The sequence below is a fragment of the Mytilus californianus genome, unplaced genomic scaffold, assembly GCF_021869535.1.
Source record: "Mytilus californianus isolate M0D057914Y unplaced genomic scaffold, xbMytCali1.0.p SCAF_2, whole genome shotgun sequence".
NCBI lineage: Eukaryota > Metazoa > Mollusca > Bivalvia > Mytilida > Mytilidae > Mytilus > Mytilus californianus.
Genome location: NW_026262668.1, coordinates 36,963,057 through 36,981,576, shown reverse-complemented (window position 1 = coordinate 36,981,576; position 18,520 = coordinate 36,963,057). Strand labels below are relative to the sequence as shown.

Here is an 18,520-nt window from a genome sequence, read left to right as displayed (position 1 = left end):
GATCCCATGCCTTGAAATTTCAAAGTATTGTTACACCAAATGAGCTTATCTCCAACTTATTTGGGCCTATAGAAGGTCGTCGGCACGACGCGGGAATGTCGTTGCGAGAAAGTGACATTTTAACACAAATGCGAATCCACATGACAACTGTACAGGGAAAAATGTTTTGCATTATGGTGATCCAGCATATCCCCTGACTGATGGATATATAATAGCACCATTCAGAGAATGTGTTATTTCCCGGAATCAGATGATTTTTAACAAACGAATGTCTGCAGTACGCATCTGTGTGGAGTGATCATTTGGGAAAGTGGGATCCCGCTAACATGTTTAACACCGCCACATTCTGTATGTATGCTCTGTCCAAAGTCAAAGTCAAATGTAATTCAGTGGTTGTCGGTTTTTGCTGTGTTACATATTTGTTTTTCGTTCATTTTTTTTGTACATTAATTTGACCGTTAGTTTTCTCGTTTGAATTGTTTTACATTTGTGATTTCGGGGCCTTTTATAGCTGACTATGCGGTATGGGCTTTGCTTATTGTTAAATGCCGTACGGTGACCTATAGCTGTTAATTGCTGTGTCATTTGGTCTCTTCTGGAGGGTTGTCTCATTGGCAATCTTCGTTTTTATATCAACCCTGCCATATTCTGTGTGTGTCTATCCCAAGTCAGGAGCCTGTAGTTTAGTTGTTGTCGTTGGTTCATGTCTCGACTCATATTTGATATTTTGTAAATTATTTTGTTATATATAATTAGGCCGTAAGTTTTCTCGTTTGAATTGTTTCGCACACTTTTCACGTCGGGTCTTTTGACAGTATCGGGTTTTGTCATTGTTGAAGGCCTTAATTACGGTTGTCTATAATTGCTTACATCCACTTCATATTTGAACTCCGGTGGATAGTTGCCTCATTAGCAATCATACATTTCTTCGTTTTTATTTATTTACCTGACTTTTAAATTCGTGTTTTGAACCGAGTCCTGAGCATGCATGACATATTTGTCACTGGGCGTTAATAATTAGCAACAAACAATCAACCAATTAAACTTGTGTTAAATAAGAAGAAAAACCATTTGATATTCATTCATTTAGTGGGGTGGGCTGGTAATTAAGAGCTGAAAAATATGCATAATAAGCGAAAGATTAAAAATGTTAATAATGATCTCTATAAATTTAAACTGACCACCACGGAATAGCCCAACTTAGTGTTGAAAGTAGCGTTAAACACCAATCAATCAAAATCCCTTCCCTAGAATATCAAATAGTCGTCCCTTAACATTTTTTGTCCGTGTAGTTCTTATATTTATCCAGCTTATCGTCATACAAGGATGTCCTATTAAGACTGTCATACCATAAAAACGTTTATAACACAGCTCACATTCCAATATATCTGCATTCATAAATTTATTAATGTCATTTAGACTAAACGACGCCATGTTTGTTATGTGCCTCTGCCGTTTAAACTACCTATCAAAAACGAAGAGGTGGAAGAGGGCCAGAAGATCTTCCCTATGCAAAAAAACAGAAATGGACCTCTTCTGGCTCACTACCGAAGAACAAAAAAACACGCCCCTGTTTCTTGTTGAAGACTGATTTACCCGGTACGTCTAAACACCACCTAGGCCGCCTTGGTGCACTAAGCTCTGAAAACTGCACTAAGCCCATGATGGAACAGTCATATAAGTACCAAGGTCATTCAGTATGATAATGTTGTAAATAAAGAGCATATATTTAAATTTTGGTGTAAATGTATTTATAAATGAAAGAGTTATAAACATTTTACATGGCACGCGCCGACTTTTGTATAATGTGTCCAGTTATCATAGTGTTGATTGAATCCACCGAAGCTTGACGAGTTCATATAAACCAATACCAATATCTTTATTCCCATAACCATTGCAGATACATAGGTACAGAGAGAGTGCAAAATATGTACATGAATATGCATCTATTTACAAAACATATATACAATACAGTGGTTTCCAAATAATATACATTTTAGCTAGGAGGACCCACATGTTTATTTATACACTTTGTAAACTTACATAATCTTTTTAGCTCTGAATTTGTGTTTAATTTGCTCATCAATTTTCTAAACTTTAGTGTATTAACATAAGCCAAATAGTACTTATCAAGGTATAATTTTCTACTGTCGTTAAAAATGGACATTCTAGCAGATAATGAAATTCCTCTCCAATGCTACCAATATTACAAAGATGACATTTTCTATCATTTCTATTAACATTATTCCACCTCCCTGTCTCTATTGAGAGTCTGTAGTTTGTGGTTCTATATCTACACAAAATAATACTTTCGTGCATATCCAACATATCAAAATATTTTTTTTCAAAATTTAATTCTAACTTAAAAATTCTATAATCTACTGATTATGTAGACTCTTGAAATTGTGTATTCCACAACTGTTTGTATTGGTCTTGTAATCGCAACTTTAGTGCATTTTTTAATCATATATCATTACCAAAACATTGAGAAATCCAAATATTTGAAAAACCACATTCATCCAATATATTTTTAACTTCACTCACAAAAAATGTACATACATTATTAACAGTAAATAGTGTTTTTAATAGTGTATATGCGATAGAAGATAACTTAGTCTCTTTAGCAGATACTAATTTACACCAATAAGATACTATTTTTAATTTAAAGGATATCTACCAAGTTCTCCGTATACCATATAGCTAGGTGTGGAATTTTCAGTTTCAAAAGAAGTTTACAGAATTTCTGATGGATTCTTTCTATAATTTCAACATCACCATGCCCCCAAATTTCACATCCATACAAAAGTATGGGTTTCACAACTTTATAGAAAAGATCTAAGTGACACTGAGTGGAAAGATTATGTATGCGGCCTGATTTCAACACCTTAAACATAGCTTGTGTGGCTTTTTCTGCTAGGTGTTTCTGTGCTATTTTAGTATTACCAGTTCTAGATAATAATATGCCCAAATAGTTAAATTCTTTTAATATTTTCAATGTCAGTGCCGTCTATAGCTATATAAAAATGTAAATTTGACGGCATTCTGCCTCTAGAAAAAATCATCACTTTAGTTAACTTTAAGCTTCCAAATATTACAGTATTCACTGAAAGAATCCAGCTGTTTCTGTAAATCATCAGCACTTTCTGCCAATAGTACTATGTCGTCTGAACTAAGGATATGAATGGAAAGGTTAAATATGCACCAAGATCATAAATTAAGATTGATTATTATAATGTAAAAAAATATGTTCAAAGTTGGTTCGAAAATCTTAAGAGATTTAAAAGTTATCATAAAAAAGAAGATGTGGTATGATTGCCAATGATACAACTCTCCACAAGAGACCAAATGACACAGAAATTAACAACTATAGGTCACCGTACGGCCTTCAACAATGAGCAAAGTCCATACCGCACAGTCAGCTATAAAAGGCCCCGAAATGACAATGTAAAACAATTCAAACGAGAAAACTAACGGCCTAATTTATGTACAAAAAATGAACAAAAAACAAATATGTAACACATAAACAAACAACAACCACTGAATTACAGGCTCCTGACTTGGGACAGGCACATACATAAAGAATGTGGAGTTAAACATGTTAGCGGGATCCCAACCCTCCCCCTAACCTGGGACAGTGGTGTAACAGTACAACATAAGAACGAACTATAAAAATCAGTTGAAAGAGGCTTAACTCATCAGATGGATAAAAATACAAATACTACAAATACAAGTTAACATTTTTACGGGGCACGCGCTCTTCTTGTGTAATGTCTGATCACCTTGAAAATTGATCCAACCAATCTTTAACTGGTAAATTATGTTTCCTTGTTGCTAAGTAGTAATGATAAAAGGGCTGTTGATCTTTTCTTTGATGCTTTGTTAGAAAAAATATATTTGGAAAAAGTGATTGTTTAATTGCGCTAGTTGAAATAAACAGTGAAACAATAGAAATTGGCTTTTACTCAAAGACATATCTGATTTACCTATGGCGTTTTTGTCGTTTGGTTGCTGTCAAATTGAAGTTTATTCCACATCTCCTATAGTTTGAGTTCTGTTTGATTACTTTTTATTACCGTCTCCTCGGAGACGGTATTAAGAGTTGAACGATGGACAGTCTGCGGGCTGAAGGCTTTCTTACTACCTAATTGGAAGATATTACTTACGCTGTCATAATTAAATTTCGTTCATTGGTTGGGACAATTCAAACCTAGTAAATGTCTTTTAATCCCGTAGAGTGTCGGATCTGAACTCTTTATTTTAGTAAATAGATTTGCCTGGTTACCAATCATGCATATCGGTACACAGGTAACACTTATCTATAAATAGCCAAATCTCCTGAAGATTTGTAAACACACACGTGATTATTTCATGTTACGTACATTTTATACGTGAAAACATAAGAAAACTTTTAGGAAAATGCCTTTTTCTTAGGTTATATTTATTTATACTCAGTAAGATTTGATTTGATTTGATTTTTGGTGTTTTAACGCCACTTTGAAGCACCGCTTTTGGGCTATTTCGTGGCGGCCAGTTTTTATTGGTGGAGGAAGCCGGAGCGCCGGGAGAAAACCACCGACCTTCGATAGGAAAACTGACAATCCTAGTCAATTAAGATTGGAGTCGAGTGCACCCGCACGAGCGGGGTTCGAACTCACAACCTCAGTGTTGACTGGCTAGTGATTACAGTAGTAACTACTTAGACCACTCGGCCACCGAGGCCCCCTACTCAGTAAGATAATCTAAAGGCAACACAAACATTTTAAAACGGAGATATCAAATAATTTCTGTTCGATTAATATTAATTTACACAAGAATTTTTATCTCAGGGGGCGGGGGCGGCGGCGGCGGCACTTCGACCTTTCTATGGCAGAGGTGAGCAGCTGAGACATCCAATACCCCACTCTTTATATATATATATATATATATATATGAACAAGTCTAAATTGAAAACAACGTTCAAACCTATGATTGCGTTGGATAAAAACCGCAATTTTTATACGTGTGCATGCAAAACAAATTTCTTGGTAGAGGGGTCTAAATACAGCACAAACAACATTTTCCAAAAGACCAAATGAGTGAAAAAGTATATTTTAACAAAACACATTTGACTAGCAGGTCGAACAACTGATGTTCTTAAACCCTGCTGACTGCCATTGGCGATTGACAAATAAACGGATCACAAGATGTAACAATTAGATCTTATCATTAATTTATTACCAAACAGAAAACAATAAACTTGCGGAAAAGATGGTATACCGCAAACATGAGGTGCAAACATTTGTACACCATATCCGCATTTCGACAATTAATGTCTCTTCAGTGATATTAGGAATCGAAACGGTATTTGGAAGGCCATATAATTTACCTCAATTTAGGATAGACTCTTGAATTTTGAAAGAGTCAAAATAGGATGAACGGATCATATAAGTCCGAAGGCAAATATAATACAAGCACAAACGAAAAAATATAAACAAGTCTAAATTGAAAACAACGTTCAAACCCATGATTGCGTTGGATAAAAACCGCAATTTTTATACGTGTGCATGCAAAACAAATTTCTTGGTAGAGGGGTCTAAATACAGCACAAACAACATTTTCCAAAAGACCAAATGAGTGAAAAAGTATATTTTAACAAAACGCATTTGACTATATATATTGAATGATAAAAGAACATACATGCAGTTACCCTAGCTATCATATATTTTTTACTATACGTATATATACCTGCCGTGACATAGCTATCATTGTTACGTTATTTCATGGGGAGATACTAGTAAATAGATTTGACAAATATCTTAAACATTTACGAAAGTGATTTTAGAGACATATATACACAATCTCTGGTGATTTTAATTGCATTTTGTAAAAAAATATCGACATCTGATTAGTTTCAGATTCAATCATCAACCTTGTCTTATATTTCACCTAAATTTCTCGACCTCATGCAATTTCATGAAGCTTCAAACAGTGACCTATCCCAGCGACTCATCCATTCCACTCATTACATAATAAGTGCCCCCACACACACCCCAAGATCGTTTGGCTGAGTTGGATGTTGTCTAGATCTACCTAGCTAGCTCTTCCTAGCAAGATATAGCAGAGGTTGAAGAACAGAAGACTAAAAATATATCTAAAAGGGAATATAAGAAGAGCAAAAAACTACTCTCAGACGATGTATGCTAACATATTTTAAGCAATGTTTAATTTCTATGAATGATTTTAAAGGAGATGTGAAGTATACATAATTAATTTAGACAGCAACCCAATTAAGCAACAAACAAAACGTGACAATTTACTTCTAAAGTTCAATCTACGGTCTTCTTCAATGGACATGTCATTACAACATTTTAAAGTTTTTTATCCTCCCAAGTCTAACTATAATATATAGAATAGTTGTGAATATGTGAGCCAAAATTAGTTCCTGTGAAAAAAGTTCCAGTGGAACAAATATCACAGGAAATATATTCTGGGAGAACTTTTTTCACAGATAATTTCTATATGATTTGTTCCATCTCTATAAAATAAGTTCAACAATTTACCTGGTGAAATAAGTTCTGGGTTTGTGAAATTTGTTCCTTACCTAGTGAAATAAGTTCAAGGTTTGTGAGATTTGTTCCTGACCTGGTGAAATAAGTTCCTTGTCTGTGAAATATGTTCCACTGGTTATACAAGTTATCTTTTATACTGAGCATTGTTATCAGTGAGCTTAAAGTTATAATTCAAGTTCATTATAAAAACATGTATTATATTGATAATGTAATAAATAAAAGGTGTAAACATCCAATATGGATTCTGTGGAGTATAGCAAAATGTTTAATTACATTATGCATACAAAAATATCCAAATGACAATAATTTAATGAGGCAGATAAGCGAAGAATAAGAAAAATCCGTCAGAAATTTTTTATAGATCAATCATTTATTTATGAATATTGCAATTCAACATATGTTACTTCATATCAGAATTTGTAGATAAACTGTTATCACAGAAATATGTCTCATCCTTTTGTAATTTTGATTATGCAAATGTTGAAATTAAAATAGCAATACTTTAACATGTTTCATAAGTTATGCAAATATTCAAAGTCAATGAACCATGACTGAGGTACATGGCTAAACAATTTCCATGTAAATGAGATGTGCCAAAGCTAATACAACTGCATACCAAATACCATTGAATTATTATAAGTCGTTCCCTTTAAACAAACCTAAACACAAACATTAACTTATAAACTATGTAAAAGTTTCAAAGTCAATGAACCATGAAGAGGGGGTGAGGCTATATAATATCCATGGAAACGATATTTGCAAATGCCAATAAATTTGCATACCAAATATCGTTTACTTAACATTAGCAGTTCATCTTAAACTGATCTAATCACAAACTAATACATGTAAACTAAGCAAAAGTTTCTTAGTCGATAGACAATGACTGAGGGGGCGGGGCCAAATATTCTCCATGGTAATGAGATGTGCTAATGCTTATACAACTGAATACCAATTAACATTTGCCTACCCTAAATGGTTCCCCTTGAACTGACCTAATCACAAACTAATACATGTTAACTTAGCAAAATTCTCAAAGTCAATAGACCATGACTAAGGGAGCCAAATAATCTCCATGGAAATAAGATATGCCAATGCTTATACAACTGCATACCAAATATCATTGACCTACCACTAGTGGTTCCCCATAAACTGACCTAATCACAAACTAATACATGTAAAGTAAGCAAAAGTTTCAAAGTCAATAGACCATGACTGAGGGGACAGGGCCAAATAATCTCCATGGAAATGAGATGTGCCAATGCTAATACAACTGCATACCAAATATGATTGACCTACCACTTGTGGTTCGCCATAAACTAGACCTAATCACAAACTAATACATTGTTGACGACGCCGCCGCCGCCGACGCCGGAAACAGCATACCTATGTCTCGCTTTTTGACTCCGTCAAGGCGAGACAAAAAATGAAATAGTGTGTTTTAAATATTTATCGCAGTTGTTAATAATAGTTGTGCATTTGTTTTTTAATCATATTATCTACGTACAATATATATGCTGACTTAATTTGAATTTCTCAAAGATTTACCTTATTTTGAATGTTGTCGTGTTGTTTAAAGACTTCAATGTTGAATATTAAACTTGTCAGGTACAACTATAGAATGTTTTGCTTGATATAAAGTTAATGCATCATGTTAATCTATAACACCCGGAACTTATTTAACATTTAGTAAAAAAATTAGTTCCGGAACAAATTTTACAGTGCTGGAACATATTTTCTTAAAATATATATTCCGGGTAAAAATTTTCTGTGATATAAATTCCGGTGGAACATATTTCCTATGAAATAAGTTCCAGCGGAACAAATGTCACGCCGGAACATTTTTTTGTTACAAAAAATAATCTTAATAGCAAAAAATAATTCAGATATTACTTGGAACTATGAGCAGGGTCAGGAACAAACTTCTAATGTTTGTTTTGAGGTTTATTGACTATTTATACTAGACATGCTAAATGAGAGAAAGAGAAAGAAAAGAAAATTATAAATTTAAAAGACGAAAATACTGTTGGCACTTTAAAAGATTATTCTTAATTGTATGTTTTCTACAAGAATTGTAAAAACAAGTATAAACATACATATACTATGATCATAAAACAAAAAGACATTTATATGTCAACATACGAACGGTCTCCCACAAAAGATTATGTCAATCCAGTATGTCAAGCTTTTAAGGGTAAGTATGATAAGGGCCTTATTCGTCACCCAACATTAAATGGTATAGTAAATAAATATGAAGATATGTACAAGTAAAACAATAACAAAAGATACAGTATCAAGCTGTATGCTTGATTAAGTTTTGGTCAAATTTGTTGATTCTCTTATGTTGATGGCCTCATAGTGAACTTAAAGTAGCTTTGCAGAACTTATCACCTTCTTTATAACCAACGACGTCTATTATGATTTGAAAAAAAATGGCGGCGAAACTACTTTGTTTTCAGGCGCTTACAATAGGTCTTATATAACAAATTACCCGTCTCACGACTCTGAGTATTTTTCATCAAAAAATAAAATCAAGAAGTCCAATAAAACCAAATAATCTGAAAAAAGAAACATTTAATTGTTAAGGATACTCATTATTCAAATATAGAAAAAGAGGCGTGGGGCATTCCACATTGCAGTCCAACTACAATGAATAGACAAAATCTTCATCGACAACAAAAATAACCATACATATATGTGAAGCTTTACATTTTAAGGATCATTTTTGAAAAGATGTGAGATACCGTTGGAAATATATTAATTGTGTTCTTATATGTTTAAATTTTACTACGTTTCACTCTCTATCAGGCATGGGGCGAATTACATTGCAATGTAATGCATTATATTACAATTACTTTGACCAAACCATGCATTATATTACAATTACAATTACATGCATTTATCAAAGTAATGCATTATATTACAATTACTTTTGCAAAGTAATGCCTTGAATTACACATTACATTTGAAAATTTTATTAGTGAATAGAAAAATTAAACATTTTGAAAAACAACTACATTTCACAAAAGATTATAGCATATGCAGTAACTGTTCCATGAATTGAATATAAGTATACATGTAAAAAGTCTATTTAATTTGACTTTTACAATTTTTAATTATTTTAACTTAATGTTGACTTTACTTTTATAAAAATATTTTTTGTTGTTTTTCTTTAAATTTTAAACGAAATATTTAATTACTGTGAATTACTTCCCTAATTATAAAATAAACATAGACCTTAATTAAAATTAACATATTCTTAATTAATCAAGAAATCTTAAATTTGGTTTAGTTAAAACTCCAACAATATGTTAAAGATGTAGTATGTGAAAAAAGTAATGACATGTAATGCCATGTAATGCATGAAATTACACAACTTTTTGCTAAAGTAATGCATTATATTACAATTACATGTAATGCACAAATTGCTGCATTACACATTACATGCAAATACTTGGAAAAATGTAATGCATTACCATGCATTACAATTACAAATTTGCATTACCCCATGCCTGCTCTCTACACTTTTCGATGCCTATTATGAACGAAAAACTTTCAGGTGGAAGCGGCCATACTTTTCTAACACAAATAAACAAGCAAACAACCAAAGAAAAAGCCAACGAACAACTCCGATATCTGTTTGAAAAAAAATAATCGATAAAAAGACATTACCCCCAATTTCCAGTTTTAATACTTTCCCCCAAAAAAAATTGGTAAATCTAAAAAAAGGTATAAGCCTTTTATAATTTTTGTTATCTACTACAATTTACATACAATTTTGAACGAATTGAACTACAAAGAGAAAACATTTTCCACTTTCATCAGCTATGAGACGGCTAGCTTTTTAGAAAAGCTATTACTTGTTCAGTTTATAAGAATTCATAAATGAAAGGGTTATTTGCATGAGTATAGATCAATTGCTTTTCTTTCACCCAAGCCATGCATATACTCAGAGGACAAAAAGGATAAAAAAACTTGAACACAAGTACAGTATAAGTAAACTTTTTGAAAATAAAATAGTTCCCTACTTTACCATCTTACTATTTTATGACGTATTAGGACCTAAATTAAATAATTTTTTTTGCAAAGTTTTAAAATATCCAGTTACCTTTAAAGAATAATGATAAGATCCGAAATAAGGTAACTTTAAACTGTGAAGGAAAACATGTATATATGATGAATCGTTCTAAACCCCAACCCTTTTACATAAGTCTTATAAAATAACCTTCTCATTATAAATTCTGATGTACGTATAGCACCTTTAACTAACAATTATAAGAAAGTTTAATTTAAGACCACTTAAATTCTAAATTCTTATTTGTAAATATATCCAGTTCTTACTTAACTTATTCTTACACTTCAGCACATTATGAATATTATTTTTAAAATTTTATGATGACAATCCTATGAATTAGCAGAGACATATATACACAGAGATTGGCAACTCCGTGAAATCCCGTTAAAAAACGCGGCCCGGAATGAGATTCTCGTCGATAATTATTCTACAACATGTAGACAAGTCAGGGATGAATAATCTCGATAGCTAATCAAGAAAAGTAATAGGAAAACTTATTTCAGATCAAATAAATTCTTTTTCTAAAAAACTACTTGAAATAGTTGTATTTTTTTTAATGTATTTGATTGAGAAAATATTTTTTTCTTTTTTTCGGCATTTCTTTTAATTTAAAAAGTAAAATCTGGTTATGATCATGATATTACAAGAAACATTTCTGTGCTAAAGTTTGCTTCTAAATTACACAGTGAAATTATGTGTGTCCGATTTTCCGGTCATTATTTCCTTAAGAGTTGTGACTGTGGATTCACAGGTGTGCGATTACGCAATTTATTGCCCTCCGATCACCTGAATTTTGCCGGAGGTGAAGTTCTAAGTGGATTATTACTTGGTAATTGTTTTTACAACTAAACAAATTCTGACATTATTTTAACCATGATCAGAACTTTATTTTAACAGAAACACTGGGCTATACTATGAATAGGGTAAACGGACAGAAAGTCACAGAACAAAAAGTCACAAATTGGATAGGACAAAAAGTCACAAATAATTTATTGACAATTGTTTGAATATATAAGAGAAAGATCTTCAAATAATATCTTTTTTCACATTTATTCATTTTTAAGTTCAGGAAATTGTTCATTAAGCCTTGATAAATGAAAAATTATTAAATTTTAATCATGCAAATAATATATTTCTTGGCACCATGAAGCCATTTAAGTGCCAATCCACTTTGACATTTTGTTATCATAACAATTATTTGATCATCATTGATATTTATTGAATAAATTTTAATTACAAAGTTGCTTCATATATTATAGTTCAATAAAAAATCAAAAAAATATTTTTAAAATTAGTGTTTTCTTGTTCAGAGAAAAATAATCTCAAAACTGAATTGTGACTTTTTGTCCGTGACTTTTTGTCCTGTGACTTACTGTCCTACATTCTACTAGAGTATTCAATCAAGAACAAAAATAGTCATTTAACATGTCAAAAAAAGAAATCAGAAAGCAACTTTTTTATATAAAAAAATATGTAGCCAGTAGAAATTTGTCTGTGGAAAACTGATTTAAAAAGATTAATTTTTGATTGACCTACAATTACATTATTTGTGGAACCTTTGCATGAATTTCCTAAATGAACGTACATTATGTACAGTGTTGTCGAAATCACTATTTTTGCTGTCATGAAATATTGAATATAAATCTGTCATTATTTGTAGTTTTTTATAGACTTAATATCACAGACCCTGATTAAAAACAATGTGTATCATAAGTACAGTAAAATGCTCTGCTGACTGTAGAATTTTAATGTTCTGTTTCATAGACCACAGAAGTAATGCAACATCCTTATCTTTACTCTTTCCTATCGGGTAGTGAAACTCGAGTTTGAAATTAGAAAGATTTAAAATTGTAGACAAGTTTTATCTGATCTTTTGTAGGTTTATGTTTCGATGCAGTGCTATGTGGGCTGTTATTTTCTTTTCATTTGTCATTTTTTCATCTGTGTTACATGACCTTGTACTTTTTGTATTGCCCCTTGACATCTCCTGCTTCTGTTTAAACCTTTACCACTAATATCTCATCTGGTTTAAATAAAATAGTGTCTCATTCCGAGAATTTGTTATACAGGAATTCATTTTAATATCAGTTTTTTATAATCATATTAACTGCTTGGTCTCTTCACACAACTTATGTTTAGGACGGAATGCATCAATAGGTACATACATGTACTAGGTCACCAATATATAAGTACACGTTATGTGCTTTTGACCTCCACAAGAATTCTTAAATAGATGTGAAAAGAATATTTTTGTCGTTGGGTTGTTGTCTCATTGACATATACCTCACATTTCTGAATAGTCATAGCAGCTGTGCCTTTTCAATTTATTGCAGAAAATATTTGCATAAACATTTTTCAAAATAGGCGAGGTGAAACAGTGATCACAGAATGAGGACATGTAAAACTGAAACAACACAACACAACAGATAAATATAAACAAGCACCATTGCTAAAGGACTGATCAAAACATAGATAATGACTAATATGAGCGACTAGTGTACAAGTAGAGTGAACATTTCTTGCTTCTTATTCTACACATTTTGTCATTTCATGTAAACAATTAAATATGTTATTTTCCGAGGAGAGGAAGGAATTTGTGAAACGAAATATTTTGCCTTTAGTACTGTCAAGTTATATATTCACAGGAGTGTTGTTGAATAAATGAACACTTTCCCTTTTATACATTATGCTACCTTTATCATATGCTACAAAGGTAGCATTTCCATTCTCATGATGTACAAAGATATTATAGAGTGGCCTTCCAATGTAAATCATTGTCTCATTGGCAATCATACTACATCATCATATTGTTATACATGTATGTAAAAATTATGTACATGTATAGTGACACAGTATACTTTGTAAACGTAAAGAAGACAAATGAAGTTGAACACAAGATATTTATTTGCATTTTTTTCCGCATAGTCTCTGCACAACTGCCACTTCTGTTTCAAATTCAATAGATTGAATGCGGAGTCTTGTATTTATTCTTAGTTCAATGATGTCACCATCACTTGCACAAAAATCGCATACACATGTACATCAAGTTTGGCATATGAACTATGATATTTGAACTACAATAATGTGGTGTTTTCACAGTCTGGATAAGCACATGTCATTTTCTCTCTTACAAAACCATTTTTTAGTATCACATTGATAGAAGTACATGTAATCGGTCCACTACATGACTGTGCAGTAACATTTGAAAAAAGTCATCACTAATAGTTGTTCCTGTCTGCCAGGGAATCTTTTTTTCAATCAGAAAGGCTAGGGAGTCCTACATTCAGCACATGTATGATATTACATCTCTTGTATGCTGCACTGTTAGGTAAATTTGATCAACATCTTTGTTCTTTTATAACATGCAGGATCCTGTTAAAAAAAATGCTGTCAGATACTGAATGTAAATATACATGTATATAAACTTGTAAATGATTATGTCATCAAAGTGGTGGAAATAATGAAAAAAACAATTTATATACACAAAACCGGTATGTCTTGGGAAAGTAATTCCTGTGAACAATGGTGATGGGTACATTTGTTCTTTAAAGATGGACAATTTTATAAACTGTAGCCATGGACAGGTGCCTGTCTTTATATTGAAGAGAATGAAAATGGCCGACAGCTTGAATGGTCATTTTTAATTGTTAATTGCATCAAAGCTGGTGAAAATATGGAAAAAACAACTGTTATACACAAATCCAGTATGTCATAAGAAAGTAATTCATGTGCTGGGAATAATTATTCTCTAAAGATGGAAAAGTTTATTGACTGTAGACATGGACAGGGGCCTGTCTTTATATTGAAGAGAATGAAAATGGCCGACAGCTTGAATGGTCATTTTTAATTGTAAATTGCATCAAAGTGGGTGAAAATATGTAAAAAACAACTGTTAAACACAAATTCAGTATGTCATAAGAAAGTAATTCATGTGCTGGGAATAATTATTCTCTAAAGATGGAAAAGTTTATTGACTGTAGACATGGACAGAGGCCTGTCTTTATATTTTAAAAATTGAACGTGGCCGACAGCGAGAATGCTGAATTTTAATTGTAAATTGCATCAAAGTGGGTGATTTAATGAAAAATTCAACATATTTACACAAAACCAGTATGTCTTGGGAAAAGTGATTCATCTCATAAATGGTTTTATTCCTTTTCGAATGAAAAGGTTTTAATAAAAAATACGTCCGTGTAAAAAATTTTCATAACGTCCATGTCGGCCAAGCTTTCCCCTTATTATTGACCACAATAAAACGTTAATCGTCATAATATTTTAACTAACAAGTACTACAAACTGAATAAAACAAGGTAAATAATTTACGAAATTGAAATATATACTTACATTATGCTGTTTTGAAAAGCTTGATGTAAAATAAAAATCGAAGCGGTGGTGAACTTGTCATGATCAGATGCAAAATGGCGATCTCGTTAAAGTCTCGTGTGATGCGTGTTTTTAATTGGATTTCGCTGACCACTGTTACAGTTGCCAATCTCTGTGTATATATGTCTCTGGAATTAGTTATAATATTAATTATTTAGTAATTATTATTGCCTAAATTCAGTCATCTGTACATAATTAAATGTTTCCTTATGTTCTAAGGTGTATATAGTTGCTACAATTATACCCTATGGGTAATGCTCCACAATTAATGGAGGAATATACAAGAAACTGAACTGAACTGAACTGATTAATCGTAGCATGGAAGTACTATATTCAATATAGTACTTCCATGGTCTTAATATCCATCCAATGCATAGTAATATTTCTTTTTCATCACTTTTTTTATTCTTAAATATAAGCGTTGTCTATTTCTATCTGACAAGCACACACATGGACTTTTTCATTTGTATAGAAAGTCCCTGGCCAACAATAGCAACAACGTCCTTTTGATGATCAATTCATTATAAAAAAAACTACTAAACTCTCTAAACTAAACTATGTGGACAGTGGGTCATCGCACACAGGTTTGTTTAACAAGACAGCTGATTGGATAAATGTGATAGATTGTCACGCCTACATTAAACTGTTGTCCAATCAAATGCCAGCAGAAACCTGTCAATAAAAAGGTTATTGCAAGCGTGGATAAGTTAGAGATTTGATTGTGTATTCGATATTTGAACAAAAAGTTAGATAATCACTATTCGTTTAGAATTAAATTGCGAAGAAAGTGTTCGTGTAACAACCCTCCCCTTTTCCCGTTTTCGCCTTCTAATTTTTACACTTTCTTTTTTAACAGAAAAGTATTAAATATGAGCGTACTGCAAGTTTCTGAATTTTACAAGCATTCTATATAGCGACTTGTGATTTCGGGGAACGTCATATTTTCAAGATTTCACAGACCTCTGAAAAAGTTAGAACATACAAGTTTCATCTACCATTTGCAGAAAAAACAATACCAAATTATATTTGTAAATTGGAAGAGATTAAGAATTATAGTTTAATATCCGTACTAAAAATCGTCTGAAATATAACAAAACATATTTCTCTCTGCCTGAATGCAATCGAAAGCAAATTTTCATTTTATTCTTCATCTATTTGCAAAAGACGAAGAATTCTCCTTAAAACTGTAAATTATTAAACAGGCATACTAACTTTAAAGGATAAAATACAAGTTTGTACTACCATCCAAGGAAATAAGTGTTCCATAAAGTAACTAATCCTTAATTCACAACCGTCAAAACTCAGGACTCATTTTTGATATTTACCTGAGAGATCATAAAGGACATACATCTACCAAGAACTTATTATAACCAAAATGGCAAAAATGAAACAATATCTATTTTTTTTTTGGTAGACGAGTAGCAAATTGAATAAGGAAATGTTATTGAAAGAGAATTAAGATATATGATAATTTTTCCAAGCAAAGTGGCAAAAACATGCATATATAGAGTTACGTAGGTGCAAAACAAAACTATATATTAATAGTCAATTTCGACTATTTAATAAAGGATTATAGGTCGAACACGACACACGATTCTTGATTTCCAATGTACATGATTTAAAACCGTGTTTTTTCTTCTACAGATTGCATTTTGAAGAACACATGCTTGGCCATGATCGTTGAATGTTCAGCGTACAATATTACATAATATTCAGGATGATTTCAACGAAAAGCAAACGAAAAAGATTTATTTTTTTAAAACCGAGCATTCCTTAAATTCAACATTTAAAACCGTTTTGTTTTACGCAAAACATATAAAATTGAGAATGACTGATGTACTTTTTATTCTCTCTAACAATTAGGATTGGTAGTCCCGACAGCTTTCTCTCCATTAGTAAGGGAGGTCCTGGGTAAGGGAGGTCCTATTCTTAACAGTAAGCGAACACTGAAAAGTCACAGGACAAAAAGTCACAGGACAGGAAGTGACAATTGTTTAAGTATGTAAGAGAAATATCTTGAAAAATTACTTTGTATTACATATATTCTTTTTACAGTTTATGAAATTGTTCATTAGCCTTGGTAAATGAAGATTTATTAAATTTTAATCATGCAAATGATATAATATTTCTTAGCACCATGAAGCTGTTTAGGTACCAATCCACTTTGATAGTTTGTTTACTAAACAATTATTTGTTCATTTAATACATTTGTTTACAGAGTTGGTTTATATATACAATAGTTCAAGATACATACAAAATATATTTTTTTGAATAAGTAGTTTCTCTTTTTCAAAGAAAATAGTCTCAGAAACTGAATTGTGACCTTTCGTCTGTGACCTTTTGTCCACAAGCACGCATTATTTATGAGTAAAGTTGGAACAAAGGTCAATTTGGCTCTGATTCACAACAATTGTTCTCTTGTTAACATGACCTTTTTTGTCGACACGCGCTCGCCGTATCAGGCTAGAACAAACCAATGCATATCAATGTCACATGTGTCTTTTCCTCGACTGAATGTTATAACAATATTAATATTGAATACAATTGTAACGTAATGAATTGCATTTGATCCTAGTCCTAAGTTTAATTTTTGGTTGAATCAGTTGAACATCTAAGTGATCATCGATGTGTAATATTTGACACTGGACATTATTTTAGGAGCGATGCAATACAAATAATGTATTTCTATCAATCATTTACTTCAGTTAAAGACTTTTGAATGTAACAATATGGTACAAATCGATTTGATTTACTGAATTGCATATTTCTTTTTATCGAAATGAAAATATTATAAACTGCTCCCGGTTAATATAAATAAGAAGATGTGGTATGTGTGCCAAATAATCATCTCCATCCAAGTTACAAAGTATAAAACAATTATAGATTAAAAATACGGCCTCAACACGGAGCTTTGGCTCACACCGAACAGCAAGCTATAAGGGTCCCCAAAATGACTAGTGTAAAACAATTCAAAATGGAAAAACAAAGGTATAATCTATAAGTACAGTCATTTCGCTACGTTATTCTATAGCTTTTTGGTCAATTTCGAAAAAGCAAGTAAGCATCTCACTGTTTTTTAAATGAGAAGTAACGCTGGTGTTATAAAAAAAATCTGATACGAAACAGAAATATAAACCGTACACAAGATTTTATCAATCGTTGTTTGATATTTTTCTATATGATTTATTCTTGTATTAGTTCTTGCTAAAAAAAAACTTGATGATAAAAAAAAATCAAGAAAACGGTATTTGGAAGGCCATATAATTTACCTCAATTTAGGATAGACTCTTGAATTTTGAAAGAGTCAAAATAGGATGAACGGATCATATAAGTCCGAAGGCAAATATAATACAAGCACAAACGAAAAAATATAAACAAGTCTAAATTGAAAACAACGTTCAAACCCATGATTGCGTTGGATAAAAACCGCAATTTTTATACGTGTGCATGCAAAACAAATTTCTTGGTAGAGGGGTCTAAATACAGCACAAACAACATTTTCCAAAAGACCAAATGA

General features: G+C 31.9%; 1 protein-coding gene and 1 long non-coding RNA gene across 3 annotated transcripts in view; one reads left to right on the top strand and one right to left on the bottom strand.

Annotated features, from left to right (window-relative positions):
* LOC127729825 (carboxypeptidase B-like) overlaps positions 1-18,520 on the top strand; it is a 140,602-nt gene that overhangs the window by 8,715 nt on the left and 113,367 nt on the right. The window lies entirely within an intron of this gene.
* Positions 13,502-15,130, bottom strand: LOC127729833 (uncharacterized). Its single transcript, XR_007994839.1, has 2 exons — positions 14,965-15,130; positions 13,502-13,992 (listed from the first exon to the last, which is right to left on the bottom strand). It is a non-coding gene; the product is annotated as an uncharacterized LOC127729833 (long non-coding RNA).